At 38.1% G+C, this 23,311-nt stretch overlaps 1 protein-coding gene and 1 pseudogene across 11 annotated transcripts in view; both read left to right on the forward strand.

Annotated features, from left to right (window-relative positions):
- The window catches only part of LOC147822282 (lysine-rich nucleolar protein 1 pseudogene), a 34,020-nt pseudogene extending 15,915 nt beyond the window's left edge, over positions 1–18,105 (forward strand). Inside the window, exon 1 of the transcript XR_015445894.1 lies at positions 1–18,105. This exon is cut by the window's left edge and continues 15,915 nt beyond it. The product of XR_015445894.1 is annotated as a lysine-rich nucleolar protein 1 pseudogene (transcript).
- Trim13 (tripartite motif containing 13) overlaps positions 1–23,311 on the forward strand; it is an 82,723-nt gene that overhangs the window by 33,401 nt on the left and 26,011 nt on the right. For 5 of the 10 annotated variants that reach the window (XM_087197356.1, XM_087197355.1, XM_087197358.1 and 2 more), the window contains one exon: positions 17,564–22,993. The exons of 1 other annotated variant lie outside the window; for it this stretch is intronic. The gene's annotated coding sequence lies outside the window, so the exon portion shown is untranslated. The remainder of the gene's footprint in view (positions 1–17,563; positions 22,994–23,311) is intronic. 4 more of the 10 variants (XM_087197360.1, XM_087197359.1, XM_087197362.1 and 1 more) reach the window with 2 other exon arrangements.

The raw sequence follows: 23,311 nt of genomic DNA on the forward strand, positions 1-23,311 counted from the left end.
TCCTCGCCCTTCTTTCTTTCCTTTTCTTTTTCCATTGCCTGTTATTGGATTATTCAGGGTTTTAAAAAATCTTCTTGGTTCAGTTTTGGTAATTCATATGCATCTAGTTATCTCTCCATTTCTTCTGAATTCTCCAATTTATTGGCTTACAGGTTTGCGAAGTAGTCATTCATAATCTTTTTTATTTTAAAAGTGTCCATTGTGATTATACCTTTTTCATTTCTACTTCATTGATTTGGGGTCTCTTCTCTTTTTCTCTTTTTTGGTTAGATTGGCTAAGGATTTGTCTATTTTGTTTATTCTCTTAAAGAATCAACTCTTCATTGATTCTTTTTTTGTTTTTTGTTTCAATTCCATTGATTTTTGCTCTGATCCTTACAATTTCCTTCTTTGTACTAGCTCTAAGTTTGAATCGTTCTTGTTTCTCTAGGACCTTGAGGTTTTTCATTGGGTTATTTATTTGGGTTTACTCTGCTTTTGTGATGTGGGCATTCACAGATATACCCCTCCCTCTTAGGACTGTTTGCATTGTGGCCCATGAGTTTTGGTATGTTGTACCGGCTTTATCATTTTAAAAAAAATTTTTTTCCATAAAGTTTATCGGTACATTTTAGGTATAAAATACAGTTACATTCATCATTGGGATCTTGTACCTTTACATGACATATCTTGGTTCTTATTTTTTTCCCCATTCCCCTGCACTCCCTTCACCCCCTCCACCCTTCCCTATTTACAAAGACTTTGTTTCCATTTTTTTCCTTTTCTCATATTTTTTCTTTTCCCTTCTTTCCTTTCCCATACCCCTCCCACTTCCCCTACTCCTTTAGAATTTTTCTTCCTATTACACGGTATCAGTTATACATTTTTAAAAATTACAATATCAAGATTTAGAGGACATTACCACAGATTTTACAGAATTTAAAAGGATATAGAAAGCATATTACAAAAATCTTTTTTGAAATAAATTTGACAACTTCTAAGAAGTACCTTGGAAGACAAATTAATGAAACTGACTCTGGAGGAAATATAGAATTTGAATAGCACCTATTAAAGAAAGTATATTCCTAGCTTGAAAACCTACCTATATGACAACAACAGGCTCATATACATTTTAACTGATAAATTATATCAAATATTTAAAGCAGAAAAAAGAAGGAACATGTCTCCCCTCATTTTAGGAAATCAACATTGTGCAAATAATAAAACTGGATAAAGAGAAAAGTGTGAACATAAATAAAAATTTGTTTAACGAAACACAAACCATTAGAAGTCAGATCTGGCAGTATGTAGTAAGTGGTTTTATTATAAGGATGACAGTGTTGGTTCAGCATTGGAAGATCCACTCCCATAAGTCATCATTTTAACAAAGGAAAGGAAAAAGCCATATGATCCTATCAGTAGTTGCAGAAAAAGTGTTGGATTAAATTCTACAGCTGTTCATGGTAAAAGCTATCAGGAGACTAGAGGTAGAACAGAACCTTCTCAACAGATAAAAGACATGTACTCCGTACTTCCAGCACCTTATATGAATGGAAAAGACACCATGGTTTCTCCCTGGGGAACAAGGGCAGATATGCCTAGTCTTCATCTGTCCATTAAACTTTGAAACATAGGCCCAAACCAAAATAGTCTGGCAATAAAAATAAATAAATAGCATAGGATTGGCAAGGTAGAAGTAAAATCTTTATATGTAGATAAAACGAGAAAATGCTAAGAAATCACTAGGAGCCCCTAGAACTTGTATTTAAATTTAGCAGGATTAGAAAGCACAAGGTATATATAAAAATTCAAGTCTATGTATACTTGCTATAAATGAAGAATTGGATATTGAAGTTTAAAAGTTATGTAGGAGTAGGAAGGACCAGGAAAAGTAAAAAGAAAAAAAACTATAGTGTTGGAAGACGTTTAGTACCTAATTTTAAGACTTCTTCTAAAGCTACAGTAATCAAGGCAGTGTTGGTATAAGGAAAGACATAGAGATCAATGGAATAGAACAGAGAATCTAGAAATAAAACCACACATATATGGTCCACTGATTTTTGAAAGATTATTTAATATTAACATTTTATTTTTTTTTTTAACATTAACATTTTATAGAATATAAACTCAAGAGCAGATGAAAAGATGTTTTCAACAAATGCTACTAGAACACCTGGTATCTGTATGTAAAAGATTAACCTCCCCTTTATTTCCATACATAAAAATAACTTGAAAGGATCTATGAACCTAAACATGAAAGACTAAAACTATAAAACTTTAAGAAAAAATTATAAGGGAAAATGTTCATGAATTTAGGGTAGGCAAGAATTTCCTAGGATACAAAAAACATGATGTATAAAAGAAACAAATTGATAAATGAGATTCCATCAAAATTTAGAACTTTAAAGGACATCGTTAAGAAAATGAAAAGTCCTTATCCAGAACATATTTATAATACATATAACCTATGACCAGAATATATAAAGAACTCTTACAGCTCATTAATAGACAACCCAATTAAAAAGTAGACACATGAGATAATAAATAGTACAGCACAAGGAAAGGCATGCAACACTAGAATCAGAAAAATACTACTCAGTACAATAACAAGATCATATTATACACTCATTAGGGAGTTAAAGGTTTTAAAAGAACAAATGTCAGCTTAGGTGTGAACCAGTTAGAACTTTCTAATATTGCTAATGTGAATGTAAAATGATAAAACCATTTTGGAAAACAATATAGAAATTTCTTGTATTACTGTTAAGAACCAACAGTTCTTTTCCTAAGTTTTTCCTTAAGAGAAATGAAAACACATGTTCAAAATAGATTTGTATATATAGGTTGACTGTCCCTTATCTAAAATTCTTGGGACCAGAAATGTTTCAGATTTTGAAATCCATTTGATCTACAAAGAGGATAGCTACTCCTGCTTTTTTTTGGGTTCCTTTCACATAGAGTATTGTTTTCCACCCTTTAACTTTCAGTCTATGAGTTTCTTTTTGAATTAAGTGTGTTTCTTGTATGCAGCATATTGTTGGATCTTCTTGACCCATTCTGCCAGTCTGTTTCTTTTGAATGGTGAATTGAGACCATTAACATTGATGGTTATAACTGATACATGTTGATTTATCATTGTCATGACTTTCTTTTTGTTGGATTCTCCCCCTTTGCATTTAATTTCTTGTCCTGCCCAATGGATTCATTCTGCTGGGCTTTCTGGGGTTGTGATTCTTGTTGTCTTTTCCTAGGATATTGTCTAAAATTTTTTGGAGTGCTGGTTTGGTAGTCATAAAGTTCCTAAGGTGCTCTTTGTCATGAAAGTATCTTGTTTCTCCATCAATTTTGAATGATAGTTTTGCAGGATACATCAGTCTGGGTTCGCTGTTTTCCTTTAGGGCTTGAAATACATCACTCCAAGCTCTTCTGGCCTTGAGGGTTTGTGTTGAGAAGTCTGCTGTTTTTCTGATGGGTTTTCCTTTGTATGTGATTTGTTTCTTTTCTCTAACTGCTCGTAGAATTTTGTTTTTCTTTTGGTTTTATGGAATCTTAACTATTATATGGCTATGAGTAGATTTTTTTTGATCAAGGTTATTTGGAGTCCTATATGCCTCTCTTATCTGTATGTCAAGTTCTTTTCCCCTACTTAGGAAGTTTTCTACCATCACTTCTGTGAACAGTTTTTTTATGTCATCTGCACTCTCTCCTGTTTCTTCATTGACTCTGATCTGTCTTATGTTATTCTTCTTTGCATCATCTAGCAGCTGCTGGACTGATTTCTTGTGGTCCCTTACTATTTTAAAGAAATTTTTTCCTGGTCACTAATTGCAGTCTTATCTTCTATATCTGCAATTCTGTCCTCACTTTGGCTCATTCTGCTCCATAAACTTTCAGTGGAGTTTTTAATCTCCTGGAAATCTGTTTGCATCTGTTTTATGGATTCCATTTGTTTCCTATGTTGGAATTCCACCATATTCCTCAGCTCCTCTATTTTTTTTATCTGTGTCTGCTCTAGATTTATTAATCATGTCTTGCACTATGGGCACAATCTCTGTTGTTATCTGAGAAATTATTTCTGATTTCATTTTTTCCAGATCCTCTTTTGTTGCCAGTTCAGGGAGTCCAGGTGGTTGAGTATCAGATTGTTCCATCTTGTTTCCCTTTGGGGTTGCTTTAGGTGATCTGGAAGTCTGGTTTTGAGGCTTGTTTACATGTCTTCTCATTTCAGTAGTTCCAGCCTGCTGTGCCTTTGTTGAGCCAACTTTTTGCTCACCCAGTGGTCTTCAATTCTCAGCAAGCCACAGAACTGCCTTTTCTCTGCTGCTCACCGTACACTAATTCCTGGGTTCAGAAAGGTGACCTTATGGATCACTGAGCTGACCTGTTGTCTGGGTGGGTTTCTTGCTTGGGCCTGTACACACTTGGGATGATATCTAGGTGTGCCACTGGCTAGGGCCCCCATGTAACTGTTGTCTGAGAGGGTCTTTGGCTGGGGGCTGTGCACCCCTGTTCCTGGTGTGTGAGCAAGCTTCTGGCCAGGGTCTCGTGCACTTACTGATTGTATTGGGGTGAACCTCTAGCTGTTGCTTGTGTGCCTGTGCAGCTCTTTCCAGGCAGGCCTTTGGCTTGGGCCAGTGTGCCCCAGCCTCTGGGGTTGGGGCAGAGCCCTGGCTGGATTCTGCTTGCAGCCACATTGCTTCCCTAAGGTGGTCTAGTGTGCCTTTATTTCAGAGATTTTCTTCACTTTTCTGGTGGGCTTTAATTTTCATCAAGGGGCCTCAGAGAGGCCCTCTTTCTGTTGTTCCCTTCTACTCTATCTTCTCAAGCTCAGAACAATGTCCTTTATTACCCCTGCAACTCGGTGATGTGGATCTAGGTAATAGCTCAGCACAGCCGGGGGTGGGGGTGGGGGTGGAGAGTGTGTGGTGGCATCCACGTGGCTCACCTCCTCAATGCTCTGGGGTGGTGGTACGGTGGCCTGAGAGGCTCACTTCCTTAGTACTCTGGGGCAGTGGTATGGAGGCCCGAGAGGCTCAACTCGGCGCTCTGGGGCATTATCATTTAGTTCTTTTGTAATCAAGCATTTATTTAAAAGTATACTGTTTAGTTTCCAAGCATTTGAATACTTTCTGTGTTCTCTTCTGTCACTGATTTCCAGCTTCATTGTGCTATGATCTGATAATGTGTATCAGAATACACATTTACTTAATTCCTTTACATTTACTTAAGTTTGCTTTATTGGCTAGTATGTGGTCTATTTTGGAGAAAGTATCTGTATTCTGTTGTTATTGGATGGAACACCCTGTAGATATCTATTAAGTCCATGTTTTCAAAGGTTTCATTCAACTCTCATATTTCTTTGTTGATTTTTTTCTAGATGATATATTTGTGATAGTGGGATATTGAGGCCACCCAGTATAATTGCATTTGGTCTACTATATCCAATAGTGTTTGTTTTATGAAGCTGGATATATTGATTGGTGCATATGTATTAATAATTTTCATCTCTTCCTGTTGGATTATTCTTTTAACCAATATGTAGTGACTTTTTTCAACTCTTTTGATCTAGATATTAGTCCTTTGTCTGAGGAGTAGCTACTAAAATTTTTCCCCATTCTGTGGATTGTCTTTTCACTCTGCTGTTGGTTTCTTTTGCTGTGCAAAAGCTTTTTAATGTAATATCAGTTGTTGATTCTTTGTAATATTTCCTGTGTGATCAGCGTTTTCCTACATCTGTGTCTTCAAGAATTTTACCTATTCTATCTTCTATTTAGATTTTTAAAAATTTATATATTAATTGGTACATTTTAGGTATACAGTACATTTACATTTATAATTGGGTGTTTGTACCTGAACATGATGTATTTTAGTTCTTATTTTTTCCCCCATTACCTATGCACCCTTCACCCCCTCCACCCTTCCCTATTTACACAGACTTTGTTTCCATTTTTTTTTCCATTCCCATAATTTTTCCTTTCCTTTCTTCCTTTTCCCCTTCCCCTCCCACCACCCCTACACCTTTGGACCTTTTTGTATTTCAAATCATCAATTACTCATTTTCATCATTTTCATCCTTATTTACACTTTCAGTTTCTCACACTAGAGAAACTATTTGGTATTTACACATGTATCCTATTTATTTCACTTAAGAGTATGGCCTCAATATGCATCCATTTAGCTACAAATGACTCTAGTTTCTCATTCTTTATGGCGGAGTAGTACTCCATTTTATAAAATAACCACATCTTCTTTATCCAGTTTCAGGTTGATGGGTACTTGAGCTGTTTCCAAACTTTAGCTATTACAGACTGTGCTGCTATAAACATAGGTGCACATATATTGCTGTGGTACGATTCTTTTAATTCTTTGGGGAAGATACCCAGCAGGGGAATAGCTGGGTCAAATGGGACTTCTAGTCCTAGTTCTTTGAGGTATCTCCATATGGATTTCCACAGTGGTTGCACCAGTCTGCACTCCCACCAACAATGGAGAAGGGTTCCTTTCTCTCCACACCCCCGCCAGCATTTGTTATTGGTTGATTTCTTGATAGCAGCCATTCTTTGTGGAGTGAGGTGGAATCTCAGTGTTGTTTTCATCTGCATCTCTCGAATGACCAGTGATGTTGAAAATTTTTTCATATATTTGTTTGCTGTTTTTACTTCTTTGTCTGAGAAATGTCTGTTCATTTCGGATGCCCATTTTTGAATTGGGTCTTTGAATTTGGGGGGGCTCTGATTTTTAAAAATTCTTTATATATTCTAGATAGCAGTCCTTTGTCTGAGGTACAGCTGCTAAAAATTTCTTCCCATATTGTAGGTTGCCTCTTAGCTCTGTTGGTAATTTCTCTTGTAGTGCAGAAGCTTTTTAATAAGCTGAGATCCCAGTTGTTGATTCTTTGTGTTAGCTCCCGTGCTATTGAAGATTTGTTCATCAAGTCTTTTCCTATGCCAATGTCATTGAGAGTTCTACCTAACTTATCTTCCAGCAAGTTTAGTGTTTCTGTCTTAATATTTAGATCTTTAATCCACTTCGATCTTAGTTTAGTGCACAGTGATAGGTAGGGGTCTAGTTTTAATCTTTGGCAGGTTGAAATCCAGTTTTTCCAACACCATGTATTGAACAGGCTATCTTTCCTCCAATGAGGGTGGTTGGCTCCTTTGTCAAAGATGAGGTCGCTGAGTATGTCTGGAGTTGTTTCTGCATCTTCTAATCTATTCCACTGACCTTCAGGTCTGTTTCTTTGCCAGTACCATGCTGTTTTTATAACAGTAGCTTTGTAGTAGAGTTTCAAGTTAGGGATTGTGATACCCCCAGCCATGTCTCTGTTGCCTAGAATTGCTTTTGCTATTCTAGGTTTCTTGTGCTTCCAAATGAATTTTTGGATTGTTTTCTCTAGTTCCATGAAGTATATTGTTGGAATTTCAATCAGCATTGCATTAAATCTATATAGTAGTCTTGGAAGTATGGCCATTTTCACTATATGGATTCTTTCTAACCAGGAACAAGGGATGTCTTTCCATTTTCTTCTATCCTCTTCGATCTCCTTCAGAGTGCTGTAGTTTTCAGTGTAGAGGTCTTTTGCTTCCTTTCTTAGGTTGATTCCTAGATAGTTCTTTTTTTAGATACTATTATAAAAGGAATTATTTCCCAAATTTCTCTCTCAATGGGTCTGCTGTTTGCATATAAGAAGGCTGTTGTTTTTTGAGTGTTGACCTTGTATCCAGCGACTCTACTGAATCTGTCAATTAGGTCTAGAAGACTTTTGACTGAGTTTTTTGGGTCTTCTATGTAAAGTATCATATTGTCAGCAAATAATGACAATTTCACTTCTTCCTTTCCTATCTTTATTCCTTTTATTTCTTTCTCTTTTCTAATTGCTATGGCTAATGTTTCCAGAACAATATTGAACAGGAGTGGTGATAGTGGGCATCCTTGTCTTGTTCCTGATTTTAGTGTGAAAGTTTTCAGTTTTTGACCATTTAGTATGATGTTGGCTGTTGGTTTTTCATAGATAGTCTTAATCAGGTTGAGATAAAGCCCTTCTATTCCAATTTTCTCTAGGTTTTTTTTTTATCATGAATAGGTGCTGGATTTTGTCAAATGCCTTTTCTGGATCTATTGAGATGATCACATGGTTTTTGTCCTTGACTCTGTTAATATAGTGTATTACATTTATTGATTTACGGATGTTGAACCATCCTTGCATCCCTGGGATAAATCTGACTTGGTCAGGGTGTATGATCTTCTTGATGACCCTCTGTATTCTGTTTGTCATATCTTGTTGAGGATTTTTGCATCTATGTTCATTAGGGAGATTGGTCTGTAGTTCTTTTTTGGGGTTGGGTCTTTCCCTGGTTTTGGAATCAAAGTAATACTTGCTTCCAGGAAAGAATTTGGAAGCCTTGCTTCCCTTTCAATTTCCTTGATGAGTTTAAAGAGTAATGGCATTAGTTCTTCTTTAAATGTCTTGTAGAATTCAGCAGTGAACCCATCAGGACCTGGGCTTTTCTTTGTTGGTAAATTTTTTATTACATTTTCAATTTCGCTCATTGTTATTGGGGTGTTTAGAATTTCTATATCTTCCTCATTTAACTTTGGCAATTTGTATGTATCTAGGAATCTGTCCATTTCTTCTGTGTTTTCCATTTTATTAGAGTACAGGTTCTCAAAGTAGGTATTGATGATCCTCTGGATTTCTGCTGGATCTGTTGTGGGTTCACCTTTTTCATTTTTAATTGCCTGGATTTGAGCCTTTTCTTTCCTTTTTTGGGGCCGGGGATTTAGCTCAGGGGGTTCGCTGCCTGCTGCGCAAGCGCAAGCACCCAAGTTCAATCCCTGCTACCAAAAAAAAAAACTTTCCTTTTTTTGACAAGGTTGGCTAAAGGTTTAGTGATTTTATTTATTCTTTCAAAAAACAAGCCCTTCGATTCATTGATTTTTTTTGTATCATTCTCTTAGTCTCCATTGCATTGATTTCTGCTCGGATCTTTATAATTTCCTTTCTTGTATGAGCTTTGGGTTTGTTATGCTCTTGTTTTTCTAGGAGCTTGAGGTTCTGCATTAGGCTATTTAACTGATTTCTCTCTGTTGTCCTAATATGGGCATTCACTGCTATGAATTTCCCATGTAGAACTGCTTTCATTTTGTCCCACAGATTCCTGTATGTTGTACTGGCATTATCATTTATTTGTAGAAACTGTCTAATTTCTTCTTTAATTTCCTCTGTGACCCATTGGTTGTTCAGGAGGGTGTTATTCAATTTCCATGTGTTTGTGAGTGTTTTCTAGTTTCTTATGTTATTGATCTCCAATTTTATTGCACTATGGTCTGATAATATACAGGGGATAACTTCAGTTCTTTTACATTTACTTAGATATGCCCTATGAGCTAGCATGTGATCTATTTTGGAGAATGATCCATGTGCAGCTGAAAAGAATGTGTTATTCTCATTTTGTGAGGTGGAACACTCTGTAAACATCTATTAAGTCCATTTGTTCAGTAGCTTGGTTCAGTTCTAGAATTTCATTGTTAATTTTTTTCTAGATGATCTGTCTGTTTGTGAGAGAGGGTCATTGAGGTCTCCCACTACAGTTATGTTATTGCTTACTTGGTTTTTCATGTCCATTAATATTTGTTTTGTATAGTTGGGGGCATTTATATTTGGTGCATATATATTTATGATTGTCATCTCTTCCTCTTGGATTGTTCCCTTCACAAGGATGTAGTGACCATCTTTGCCTCTCTTAATTAGTTTTGGTTTGAAATCTACTTTGTCTGCAAATAAGATTGCTACCCCTGCTTTTTTCTGGGTTTCTGTCACGTGGAGAACGGTTTTCCATCCTTTTACTTTCAGTCTATGAATTTCCTTTTGATTTAGGTGTGTTTCTTGTATGCAGCATATTTGTGGGTTTTGCTTCTTAATCCATTCTGTCAGTCTATTTCTTTTGATTGGTGAATTGAGGCCATTAACATTGATAGTTATAATTGAGAGATAGTGACTCATCCTTGCCATGATGTTTTATTGTTGTTGGCTCTTTTATTTCTTATTTTTCCCCCTTTCCCTTTTGTGTCTTACCTTGCATGGTGTCTTCTCTCTGTTGGGCCTCATGGAGTTGTGACCTTCATTGTCTGTTTCTAGGATATTGCATAAAATTGTTTGGAGTGTTGGCTTGGAGTTCATGCAATTTCTCACGTGTTCTTTGTTGTGAAAGTATCTAATTTCTCCATCGATTTTGAAAGATAATTTTGCCGGGTACAACAGTCTAGGTTGGAAGTTATTTTCTTTTAGGGCTTAAAATACTTCACTCCAGGCTCTCCTTGATTTGAGGGTTTGTGTTGAGAAATCCGCCGTGATTCAGATGGGCTTTTCTTTGTAGGTGATGTGTTTCTTTTCTCTAACTGCCTGTAGAATTTTGTTCTTCTTTTGGGTTTCTGGGATCTTAACTATTATATGTCTAGGTGTAGATTTTTTTTGGTCATGGCTAGTTGGAGTTCTATATGCCTCACTTATCTGTATGTCCAATTCTCCACCTCTGTCTGGGAAGTTTTGTACTATTACTTCTGTGAACAGTTCTTTTATGTCTATTGTACTTTCTCTTGTTTTTTCGTGGACTCTTATCAGTCTTATGTTATTCTTCTTTGCATCTTCTAGCAGCTGTGGCACTGATTTCTCATGGTCCCTTACTATCTTTAAGAAATATCTTTTCATGGTCCTTAATCACAATCCTGTCTTCTATATCTGATATTCTGTTTTCAGATTCTCTTAGTCTGCTCTGCATGCTTTCAATGGAGTTTTTAATCTCCTGAATATCTGTTTGAATCTGTTTCATGGATTCCATTTCTTTCTTATGTTGGGCGATCATGGTTTCCATTTCTTTCTTATGCTGGGCATTCATGGCTTCCAGCATATTTCTGATCTCATCTATTTTCTTATCTGTTTCTGATCTAGAGTCTATAATCATGTCTTTCACTCTACTCACCATCTCTGTATGTATCTGGGAGATTATTTCTGCTTTGAATTTTTCTAGAGCCTCATGCATCTGCTTTATTACTTCCTGTGCTATCAGTTCAGGGTGTCCAGGTGGTTGATTATCAGACTTTTCCACCTCATTTCTCCCAGAATTTCCTTTTTGTGGTGTGGAAGCCTGCATTTGTGCCTTGCTTAAATGCCTTCTCATTTTTGTTTTTGGTACTGTCCTTGGTTTAATTTCTGGGTTGATATTTCAAAATTGCTTGATGTAGTTATCTTTGTTGCTTGTGGAATGCTTGCTTTTCAGAGTTTTCCAGATATGGCTTGTGTTTAGGTTTTGAGGCTCTAATGACTCTGAGGCTGTTTTATTTTCCTTATACCAGAAAGGAAAACTGATTAGATCAATCACAACATGTTAGACCAAATGATACAATCAGCAATACCATAGCATCAAGCGCAGCTTAGAAAATGACAATTTGTGGTAGTTATTAATCTACCACATTTAACTATGTGTAATATAATTCCCTGTGCCTCTGTAGTGTGGGACCAGGTAGCAGAGGGGCCGGAGGGTGGGGGGTGGGAATAGAACTGGTTCTTGGAGGGGACCACGCGGCTAAGGGGAGCGCCGGATTGGGGTGGTGCTCCAAGCCGCGCCTGGGACCTCACCGTGGTGTGGGCAGGAACCGGGACACCGCTGAGGAGCTTCACACTGCTTGGCTGACCTGAGGAGCGGTGTTCTGGATGGGGGCGGGGCTCCAAGCCGCGCCTGGAACCTCACTGTGGCGTGGGCAGGAACTGGGTTGCTGCTGAGGAGCTTCACGCTGTTTGGCTGACCCCTAGGTTTTTTTTAGAGTAGGAAATTTTATTGAGAGAAACAGCTCCCAAGAGAGACAGAAGGGAACCCAGAAAGTGAGTTGCCTTCTATTTAGATTTTTGATCCATTTTGATTTTAATTTAGTATGTGGTGAGAGCTATGGGTCTAGGTTCACTCTTTTGGCATGTGGAAAGCCAGTTTTCCCATTACGATTTATTAAAGAGGCTTTTTTCCAGTGAAGGTGTTGGGCCCCTTTGTCAAAGATAAGACAGCAGAGTGTGACTGGAGTTGTTTCTGCATCTTCTATTCTGTTCCACTGACTGTTTCATCTGGTTTTTTCTCCCAGTACCATTCCTTTTTTTTTTTTTAATCATAATAGCTTCAATATAACTTCAAATTGGGGATTATGATGCCCCTTGCCTTTCCCTTGTTGCCCAGAATTGCTTTTGGTATTCTGAGTCTCTCCTGGTTCTATGTGAATTTTAGGATTGTTTTCTCCAGTTCTGAGAGGTATGCTATTGGTATTTTATTGAAATTGCATTACATCTGCGTAACAGTTTTGGAAGTATAGCCATTTTTACTATATTGATTCTGCCTATGAAAGAACAGAGAATATCTTTCTATTTTCTCGTATCCTCTTTAATCTCTTTTTTCAGAGTAATGAAGTTTTCAGTGTAAAGATCTTACACTTCCTTTGATTGATTCCTAAGTATTTAATTTTTCTTGATGTTATTGTGAAAGCTGTTGTTTCTCTAATTTCTCTCTCAGTGTGCTATTTGTGTACAGGAATGGTATTGAATGTTGACTTTGTATCCTGCTATGCTACCAAATTTGGTTATTAATTCTAGGAGTCTTTTGGTGGAGTTTTTGGGGTCTTCTATGTAGAGTATCATGTCATCCACAAACAATGATAATTTAACTTCTTCTTTCCTATCCTTATTCTTTTTATTTCTTTCTCTTTTCTAATTGTTCTTGCTAGTTTTTCCAGAACTATGTTGAACAGGAGTGGTGATCATGGGTATCCTTGTCTTGTTCTTGATGTTAGAGTTGTCTTGTTCTTGATTTTGTCCACTTAGAATGATGTTCCCTGTTGGTTTGTTATAAATGGTATTATGGCTTGTGTTTAGATGTCCCGCCAAAGCCTCATATGGTCATAGGTGGGGCTTTTTCAGATGTGGTTGGATCTAGAGTGTGTGATGCTAGAATTGACTAATGGTTTAACATTGGATCAGTCCATTTGATTGTGGCCATTTTGTACCATTTTGACTAGTCAAATATGTACTAACATTGCTGTTTTCTTTGTCATCTGAATCAGAGAGGTCTTCATTCCCTGTGTCTGTATTGGTCAATTCTTGCTCCATTTCACTATCACAGGAACTTTGGCTCACATGACCAATGTTAAAGTCATCATCATCCATCATCATCATCATTTGTACATGAATCACATGATGATTCACTTTCAACCTGCATCAAAACTTGCAAATCGGGGCTACTTCTTTTCAAAAGAAAATTAAAAAAAAAATCCTAAATGCACACCTGCCGCTTTGGAGTTCCTGTACACACCTTGCGATTCGTCTACCAAGTGGGTGAATGCACAGATGGGTTTCTGATTTCTCCAGGCCCAGCTACACCCACATGAGCCACACCCACATTCCATTATGGTAAAGTACATGTTTACATAATAGATGAATAGGGTGGATGTATTTTACCACCCTTGATGCTCAGGGAACATATGCAAAAATTGTTACATGGAGCATCATGTAGGTAAAAGTCCTGGTGTGACACTTTCCCACATGTGTACACACCTTGCCATTCATTATACTGTGAGTAAACATAAAGATTGCTTCCTGTATCCCCCAAGCCCAGTGACTGAGATGCACAGCCATATACTATAATGGTAAAGTACAAATTTTCATTAGGAAAGTGTGGTATGTGTTTAGGTAACCCAGTGTTATGAGCCATGTGTTCTGTGACTTAAGATATGGTCTATTTTGGAGAAAGTCCCATGTGTTGCAGAGAAGAATGTGTATTCTCTTATTGTTGAGTAAAACACTCTCCATATCTACTAAGTCCCTTTGTTCAAATATTCGGGTTCAGCTGTAGTATTTCTTTGTTAATTTTTTATTTAGTTGATCTGTATATTTTTAACCCTGGAGTATTGAGGTTCCCTATTACAATTGTATTAGTGCTTAATCTGATTTTTCATATCCATTAGTGTTTTTTTCATACAGTTGTGCCATTATGTGGTGCAGATATAATTATGATTGTTATCTCTTCCTCTTGATTTGTTCCCTTAACAATTATGTAATGAACTTCTTTTTCTCTTCTGATTAGTCTTGACTTGAAATCTACTTTGTCTGCAAATAGAATAGCTACCCCCACTTTCTTCTGGGTTCCTATTGCATGACGTATTGTTTTCCATCCTTTGACTTTCAGTCTGTGAGCTACTTTTTTGTATGTGTTTCTTGTATGCCACATATTGTTGATCTTGTTTCTTCCAGTCTGTTTCTTTTGATTGGTGAACTGAGACCATTCACATTGATGGTTATGACTGAAAGGTATTGACTTGTTCTGGTCAACATATTATTTTCCTGTTGTTGATTCCCTTTCTTTTCCTTTTAATTGCTTGCCTTGCCTGGTGGATACATTCTATTGCAATTTTTGGAACTGTTGTCTTCACTGTGTTTTTCTAGAATATCCTTCAGAACTTTTTGGAGTGCTGGTTTGGTGGTCATGAATTTCTTCAAGTATTTTTTATCATGAAAGTATCTTATTTCTCCATCAATTTTGAAAGATAATTTTGTGAGTCCATCAATCTGGGTTAAAGTTGTTTTCTTTTAGGAGTTGAAATACTCCATGTTCTCCTTAATTTAAGGGTTTGTGTTGAGAAGTCTGCTGTGATTCTGATAGGTTTTCCTTTATTTGTGATTTGTTTCTTTTCTATGACAGGTTTTAATATTCTTTTCCTGTGTTGAATTTCTGGAATCTTGACTATTATATCTCTTAGTGTATTTTTTTCTGATCATGGATAATTGGAATTCTGTGTATCTCACTTATCTGTGTGTCAAATTCCTTCTTCATGCTTGGAAAGTTTTCTGGTATTACTTCTGTGAACATTTTTTTTTATGTCTTTTGTGTTACCTTCTGATTTTTCATTGATTCTAATTAATCTTATGTTATTCTTAGCACCATCTAGCAGCTTTTGGATTGAGTTTTTGTGGTCCCTCACTATTTTTTAGAAATCTTTCACTTGATGATCACTAATTGCAACCCTGTCTTCTAGATTTGATATTCTGTCTTCACATTTGTTGATTCTGCTGTATACACTTTCAATAGAAATTTTCATCTCCTGAATATCTTCTATCTTCTTTATGGAATCCAGTTTTTACTTTAGTTGGGCATTCATGGTTTCTATCACTTTCCTAAGCTCCTCTATTTTTTATCTGTATCTGCTCTAGATTAACTAACCATATCCTTCATTATGGTCATCATCTCCTTAGTTATCTGTGTAATTATTTGTTTGTTTGTTTATAGAGACTCATTCATCTGCTTTGTTATTTCTGCTATTACCATTTCAGCTGGTTGGCTTTCGATTTCTTCTACTTCAGTGTTCTCTGGATTTGCCTTGGGCAAGCCGGAGATTTGGGGTTGCACTTGCTTCCATGTTTCCTCATTTTCTATTTTTTTTGTTGTTTATTTGTTTTCTGGATTGATGCTTGTAAATTGTTTATGTTAGGTCTTTATTACTAGTATTGAGACCTCTTTAGGAAATTACTACTTTTCAGAGATGTCTTCTAGGCATAGCTAGCTCTTGGCCTTTGGGTCTGTCCCAAGATCCTGCTTTTTCTGTTTATTAGGAATGAGAGGTTGCAGCCTGTTTAGCCTAGCACCCAGTTCTTTTGTGCTGAACTGTAATATTGCTCATGTTTGCCAGCCAATCTAGGTATTGACATACAAGAAAGATCAATTGATCACAGAACCCATGTGCTTTGGTTAAAGGAGTAACATCAAACACAGAATGGAAAATGACAAGCTTTGACAACTAATATTTTGCCACTTTTAACACTATGTATATTTATAGTTATATAACAATCTAAGACAAATCAGAAAATTATATCCTGTAAGTATCAGTGGAGCAATTGTACCCTAAGGGGAGAAAATTAAAAAGAAGAGGAAAAAATAGACAAATAAAAGAAGAAAAAGAGATAAGAAGCAAAGCTGAAGGACAGAGGAAGATTACCCAAATTTAGGAAACTGGTGAAGAAGACAAGAGGGATGGGAAGAATGAAAAAACTAAAACAAGGACAAAACAAAACAATAAAGTACAAACAGCATTCACTTTCACAAGGAAACAGAAACACACAGAAAAAAAATGAACAAAAACTAAAAAATAAAAGTTTCTCTGTGATTTAAAGCCTGTGGTTATCATCTGGAGTCTATATTGTGGCAGGGTCTAATTCATGGCATGCTTCTCCTCTCGCTGGTAGACAAATGAGATGGTCAGAGCCCAGATCCATATTGTATAATCCCAGTAAACCAACAGTACGATTAGGGAGGGGTGCTGGATAATCCCAGAAAGCCAGAAATAGTCGTGTGTGGTGTTGGTTCTGTGACTTTCAAATCCATGGAAGTTTGGGCTGAACCTGATGTCTGGTCATGGAATTGGGCCCTGAGTCATTTAGTTTATAACACTCTGGGTGTCTCTTGCCAGCTTGCCTATAGCTTCCTAGCCATGGAATTTCCCATGATTGTCCCTCAACCAGGTTCAGATTTCTCTTAGGAAGAAGGACTCCATTGGCAGTTGTGTTATGCTTTGGCAGAAAATTTGTCTACATTTTGCCTACATCTAGAGACTTTGCTGAAGACTAAGATTAAGTGCAGCAGGCTGGCAGAAGAAATTTCAAGCCAAACCATTATTGAGGTGGTGGCATGGCTACTGTTGGGGCTTTTAGTGAGATTTATATTGTGAATCAAGAAGAATGGCCTAGCAGAATGATTTAAAACATTTTGAGTTTGGCCAGAAAGAAAGCTCCAGTAATGCTGTGGCATGCAAAAATGGAACAGAGAACTTGGTTGCTAAAAAGATTAGCAATAAAGCGGTACATGAACAGGACAATAGACAAGATGGCCCGAGGGCATCATAAGAACCAGCAGGACACAAAATTGCAAAGGTGAAAGATTTTACTTTGAGAAGAGAACCCCAGGGAACCATATTCCAAAATAGCAATGGCCTGGGGAATTTATTCCTCCAGATTACATTTATTAGTGCTCAACAATCCAGGCTCTCGAGTCCTACAGCCAAGAGAGAAGGAAGCCTGGCTACTGCTCCAGCTGGTGGAAGACCCTAGCATAATCCACATAGTGCTTGTTTTAGGTACATACAAAACGCAAGATTTGTGGGGCCAAGAAGGCTTCCACCTAGATTTCAGAAGAAGCCCTGGGAGGCCAGGCAGTATGGCTCTGAGAGGGCAGTGTGTGAAGCTGTGAGTGTGAAGCTGTGAGTGTGAAGCTGAAAGTGCAGTGGAGACCCCAGACAGTTGGAGAAGCCAGGAATATGGATTGTCTGAGGAAAAAGCCAGCCCAAGAGAGAAGCCATGAGAGCTACAACCACCAGCAGTAGGGGTGGAGCCACCTAAGCTCTTTAGAGTTTACATCACTGATTTCCCCAGTTGCTGGACATGGAACTATGGGATTTAATGTTTGCCCTGCTCAATTTTGGTCTTGCTTTAGTCCCATTCCTTTCTGTCCCTCTACTTATACCTTTTTCCACTATATGTTTAACTTTCTTTTCATTTTTACAGGAGTTCACAGTAAGAGTTTGCCTTAAATAACAGAGGAGACTGGACTTGGACTTTTCAGTGATGCTGAAACTGGTAGGACTTCGGCAACTCTTAGAGATGGACTAAATGCATTTTGCATAAAAGTCTGTGCATGAGTCTTTTGGAGGCCAGAGGTGGAATGTTATGTTTATATCTAGATATCCCCCCCCACCCCGCCAAGCCTCATATGTTCATAGGTGGGGCTTTTGGGAAATGGTTGGATTGTGGGCATGTCATATTGAATTGTGGGTATGACAACTGGATTAGTCCACTGATTGGTTTAGCATGGTTCTGGGTATGAGTGATATATTTACTGAAGAAGGAAGACCTACCCTGGATGTGTGTAGCACCAAGCAATAGGCTTACAGCCTGGATGGAATAAAAAGGGAAAAAAGTTGTACTGTTTCCTGCCCACCATACCATGGACTGCTTTTCCTCTGCCATGTCACTCTGCCTTGGAGCCAGCCAACTATGGACTGAAACCTCTACAAACTGTGAGCTAAAATAAACCTTTCCTCCTTTAACTTGTGGGTATCAGGTATTTTGTCCCAGCAAACAGAAAGTAACTAAGACACTTGAGCTTTCTGAATGTCATTGACTATATCTTTTAAATGAGGATCGTGATCTTTATAGTGTTGTTGTGAAGGTCTAATAAGACAGCACATGACAAAACAAATGCCAGTTTGGTTAGCATTAACACCACTCCAATTATATCAGCCAGAATTTTAGACCTCATGTGCTGGATCTGGGTGTGTATATTGTACCAGCAATGAGAAAATAACTAAGACAGCCATCAAGATACTGGCATTCCAGGATAACCAATTAATAGCAACAGCTATGTCACCTTGGCTATAGTAATAAAATCAGCATCAATTATATCATCAAACACAAACTGAATATTGACAAACTACAAGAACTAAAATGTACCACTTTTACCCATAGAAGAGATATCTATAATTATAATATGAACAGTAAAACATGCCAGTATTGACCTACTCTTGACCTACCGTAAATATCTACTAAATGGAACAAATTTACTTCTAATAAAAGAACAGTATTCAACAGCAATAGCATAATGTTAACTAGCTATCTAGAGATCCATAAAGGATAGTAGTTATAATAGTAAAGGCAGTGGGGTGGAAAACTGGAGAATAAAAACAAACAAAACTTAAGAAATTAATCAGTGAGATATGAGAAGGAGGAGAGAAAAGTGAGATAGGGTGTCCTACTGAGGAGTGAAAGGAAATTAATAGTATTGGAGAACAATCACAGGAAAGAACAAACAAGAAAAAGAAAAAACATGAACAGAACTAAATACTGGAAAAAAAGAAAGATAAGGAAGTGGAAAAAAGTTGAAAAGTGAGAAAAGAAACTAAAAGAAGGAGAAAGGGAGAAAAATGCCAAAACCAAATCCCCCAAACAAACAATGAAGGAAAGATAAAAATAACAAAAAGTAGAAAATGTTTTTAAAAGACTGAGTCAAAGAAAAAAATCCCTTTGTTTTTAAACAAATGGTTTCTTTACAAGATCTGCATCCATCTAGTCATGATTTTTCCCATCTAGATTTAGGGCTTATGGTTTTTGAGGTGCCCCCTCCGCACCAAATGCCCGTCTATCCTTTCACCTCAAATTGTGGTCATTGTCCAAGGCAAGAATGAAAAACGTGATCAGACCTCTGGTCTTTGCTGATGTTGGTCATGGGGGGGAGTTCAAATGGTCTGTTAGACTTAACGTTCATAGTCATGGGGTCTTTTGCTCCCTTCTCTCCCTGGGCTTTGTCCTCATCTAGGCTCAGGTTGTTTGGTTAGTCCTGACTTCTGCTGCCCCATGTGAAAGTGAAGCAAAATGTAGACTCAACTTGGAGTTAATAGATAGTCTCACCCTGTGTGGGCCTGCCTGCTCATGTCAGAGAGGGCTATCACAGTTCCAACATAGGCCTGCCAGCTCATGTCCCTGCTTGAAATGGGGGAGGGACACTGTGGATCCTAGAAGCAGGCTTTTAATATATCTTTTTGGGGGAAATCAATTGTATAGTGAATAATAAAATAATGAAAATATGTCATTAGTCAATCTGAACATCTTATTGAGAGCTAAAAAACCTTGTTACTTAGATTTTAGAGCAAAAGCCTTGATTCTGGGTTGCCAAACAGACGAGGCTTGTCTACCCACCCAGTAATACCAGTCAAGGAGAGGAGCATTGGTGAAGGCCAGGAAAGGAGTTTTAATCAGCATGGTCACGATGAGAAGCACATAGAAATAGATTCAAGATCTATCTTGGAGGGGCTGACAGAAGCTTTGGGGTTTTATAGAAAAGGAGAATAAAGGCAAGGATTAGGGGTATACATAGGGGCTGTTTGTATAGCTGGCAATGTAGGTAATCCAATCAAGTCTGGTATGATAGATTAGTATCTCAAGACTGGTTCTTGAGGAAGGTTTTGTGAGCCATCATCACTTGAAAGGGCAGTTTGGTTCCCATCGTGAGATGATAGGTTCTGCTCTGAGGGCATCATCAGTTCTCATCATGGGGTAATTGTTACTGCTTGGGGGGTGAATTCATCCTGGGGTGGTCAGCAAGGTTCTGCTTTCTCCATAATCCAAGGTGATTTTAGGTTTAGGACAATGGCTGGAGACTTCTAGGCATAGTTCTGGAGATCTAGAACTGGATGTTGTTTGGTTTTTTGTTTTTGTTTTTGTCTTTTTGGTACCAGGGATCGAACTTGGGACCTTGCGCTTGCAAGGCAGGCACCGGAACCACTGAGCTAAATCCCCAGCCCTAGAACTGGATATTGTAAAAGCTGGAAATTAGATGTCCCTGAAAATTCTGAAAATTACGTGAGTTATTCCTATTTTGGTGTTCTCAGTCTTGAAGGGAGATGTGATAGGCTAGGTAAATTTAAGGCTAATAAACCTTGTAATACAGACATTCCTTGAGTGATTAATATGCCTAATTGCAGAGGTGAGCAGGGATCCGACCCAAACTTTTAAGGTAATAAAGGTGACAAAAAATAAAGGCAGAAATGCCAAGCTTTATCCTGCTGTTAGTTGCCCATTCAGCATCTGCATGCCTCTAGCCTCCAAGTTCCTGTTACAGTCTTAAATTATGATTTCAGACGAGGCTTTGATTTCTATAGTCCAGAAAAATTATCATTTTCTAAACCTTAAAAAACAACAATCCCAAACTCAAATCCCCAAACTCGCAAAGAACCAAATGCTTAAAACATTTCTAGTGTATCTTCCCCACTAGCCCTCTCCTCCTTCTTGCATCAGAGCCACCGTGACTCTCTTCAAAGTTGTCTTTTGATAGTATCTCCCTTCCTTCCCCTGTCTGTCTCCTACTTGAAGGCAGCCCTTACTGGATTATATCTAGCTGTCTCCTGGGTCTTAAGGGAGTAACTGGCAGGAAAGAGGAGAAAGGATAATAAATTTGTGGAAGGTAAGCTATGGGAAAGGGGAGACCCCTGGCCCAGGAGAGACCCACTTAGTCCTCATCGGAGGACCCCGGCAGGGGAGTCAGGCTCAGCTCTGAGGCTCTCCCTGGAGAAGTTGAGGCAGCTCTGAGAGGTGTGGAAAAGGCAGCACTTTGACTGGTATTAGATGTCCTACTTGTGGAACAGCACAGCAAAAAAAGCAGCCCTTGAAGAAATGTTACTGACTAGAGGAGCAGAGACTAGGATGGTCTTGGGGAAGGGAAAGAGGCCTGAAAAGAGGCCTAGCTATAAAAGTACAGGACAGAGAAAGTATTGAAAAGGAAGCAGCTCAGGATTCTTTTGAAAGTGAGGACAATAAAATGATGCTGAATATTAATGACCCTTAAACAGGACAAGATATAAAACTTCTCAGCCAGGCATGGTGGCACATGACTGTAGTCCCAGCACTCAGGAGGCTGAAGCAGGACAACTGGGAGTTTGAGGTCAGCCTGGGATACACAGTGAGTTTAAGACCAGTCTGAACTACATAGTGAGACCTTGTCTTAAAAAAAAATTTCCTTAGCCAGTGGGAAAAGAAAGCCCTAAGAAACTTGAGAATAAATAGCCTAGAGATCTTGTTAAAAGGAAGATTCTGATTCCCTAGGGTCAGAATCCTGCCTGAGGTCTGCATTTCCAACAGGTTCCCTGGGGAGGCTGTTGGTTCTTAGAATCTGCTTTCAGAAGCAAGGGAGTCTTCAAGAACTGAGAACAGAGAAAGCTAAACAGTAGAAGCTGCCAACTAGAGTCTCAATCATGGGTCAAATTCTGTGGAAGTCCCTCTAGCTCTAGTTCAAATTCAAGGTTGCCTTTGCAGGTTCCCATACAGTTAAAGGATTCAAGGAGGAGTTCATTGTGTGGGGCCAAGAGGAAAGAGATTGCAGATTTAGGGACCTTTCTCCAACCTTCCTGGAGTGGAAAAAAAATGGCTGGTTTTCAGCTGAAGTAGAGGGCCCAGGTCACCAATAATCGAGGGGATTGGTGAACAGAGAAAAATGCTAGCTAGAAAGTCCCTGAAGGACTCCAGGCAGCTGCTACATTCCCTACAAGCAGCTTTTCATAGGCCACTGGGAGGCAATTACTGGGAGGTTTTGAAAACAGATACGGGGCACTCCAGTCAAGCACTTGCCAATCCAGATGACCTATTGAGAGAAGCTCCTAATTGTAATAGAGGCAGAATGTTATCTGTACCAAGTTTAATACAGTTTTTTTAAGGGGGAAATGAGGACAGACCAATGCAGCCAAAAAGGGCTGGGTGTTGGCTTTGCAGAAAGCTGAGTTACACTTACAAATAGGATTGCCAGGTGTCCTGTATTGACCTGGACAGTGTGGTATTTTAGCTTCTAGAATATTCAAAAGCAGTCAATGCCTGTTTTTTAAAAAAATCTTTATTATTTCAGATGTAACTTATGCTTTGATTGACTTTCAATCAGCAGATGTTTGTAATTTTAGCTTTTAGTTACTTGTGCTAAGTACTGAATGGACAAACATAACCTAAAAGAATCTTACAATTCTTTTGAAATGTGAGGGATCCTTTTGTTTATCTGTGTGCAAGTAAAATGTTCCAAAACCCCTTCACTGTTAAATATTCCATTAAATAGAGTAAAAATCTACTGATTACAGGGGAGGGTACATTCTCCAAAATGTTATTTTCTCCCCAGTCTCTGTGGGGTAATTATTTTTATAATCCTGTTTACCAGTGAAGTGAGGAAAACACATTTGTCTTTGGGGCAGTAATAAAAACTAATGTTTATTAAAGATATATGCATGCTTTGTTAGCTCTTTACATCCTCTCCCTCGTTTCTTGCAGCAATCATGGAAGAGAAAACAAGTTGAGAGTCAGTATTCAGGTCCCAAACCTGAAAGTTATCCTCAGTCCTGTTACAGGAAGTGAGAGACTGCTTTTGCTAAAAAGTGCTGACTTTTCATTTGGACCTGTAAATATCTGGTGGGTAACTGAAAGCAAGATAAAAAGTGTGGCATCTCTACTTTATATCTGTTTCCTTTGCTACTTTAAACTTTGGGTCAGATTCCTGCTGAATTCTGCATGTAGTCACGTTAATCATTTAAGGGGTGTCTGTTTAAAAACTGGCAATGAAAAATTTATTAGCCCTAAATCTATTTAACTTTTCTCTTCCCCCTTCAAGACTAAAGACCCAAGATAAGAATATCTAAGATATTTTCAAGATTCCAGCTTTCTAGGCAGATCACCCATGAGGGGCCTGTTCGCTAAGCAAGAAGGGTTACTTTGACAGAATCAAGGCTG

This window comes from Heterocephalus glaber, unplaced genomic scaffold (genome assembly GCF_053883595.1).
Source record: "Heterocephalus glaber isolate CG9 unplaced genomic scaffold, H.glaber_assembly_v1.0 deba00001666, whole genome shotgun sequence".
Classification (NCBI taxonomy): domain Eukaryota; kingdom Metazoa; phylum Chordata; class Mammalia; order Rodentia; family Bathyergidae; genus Heterocephalus; species Heterocephalus glaber.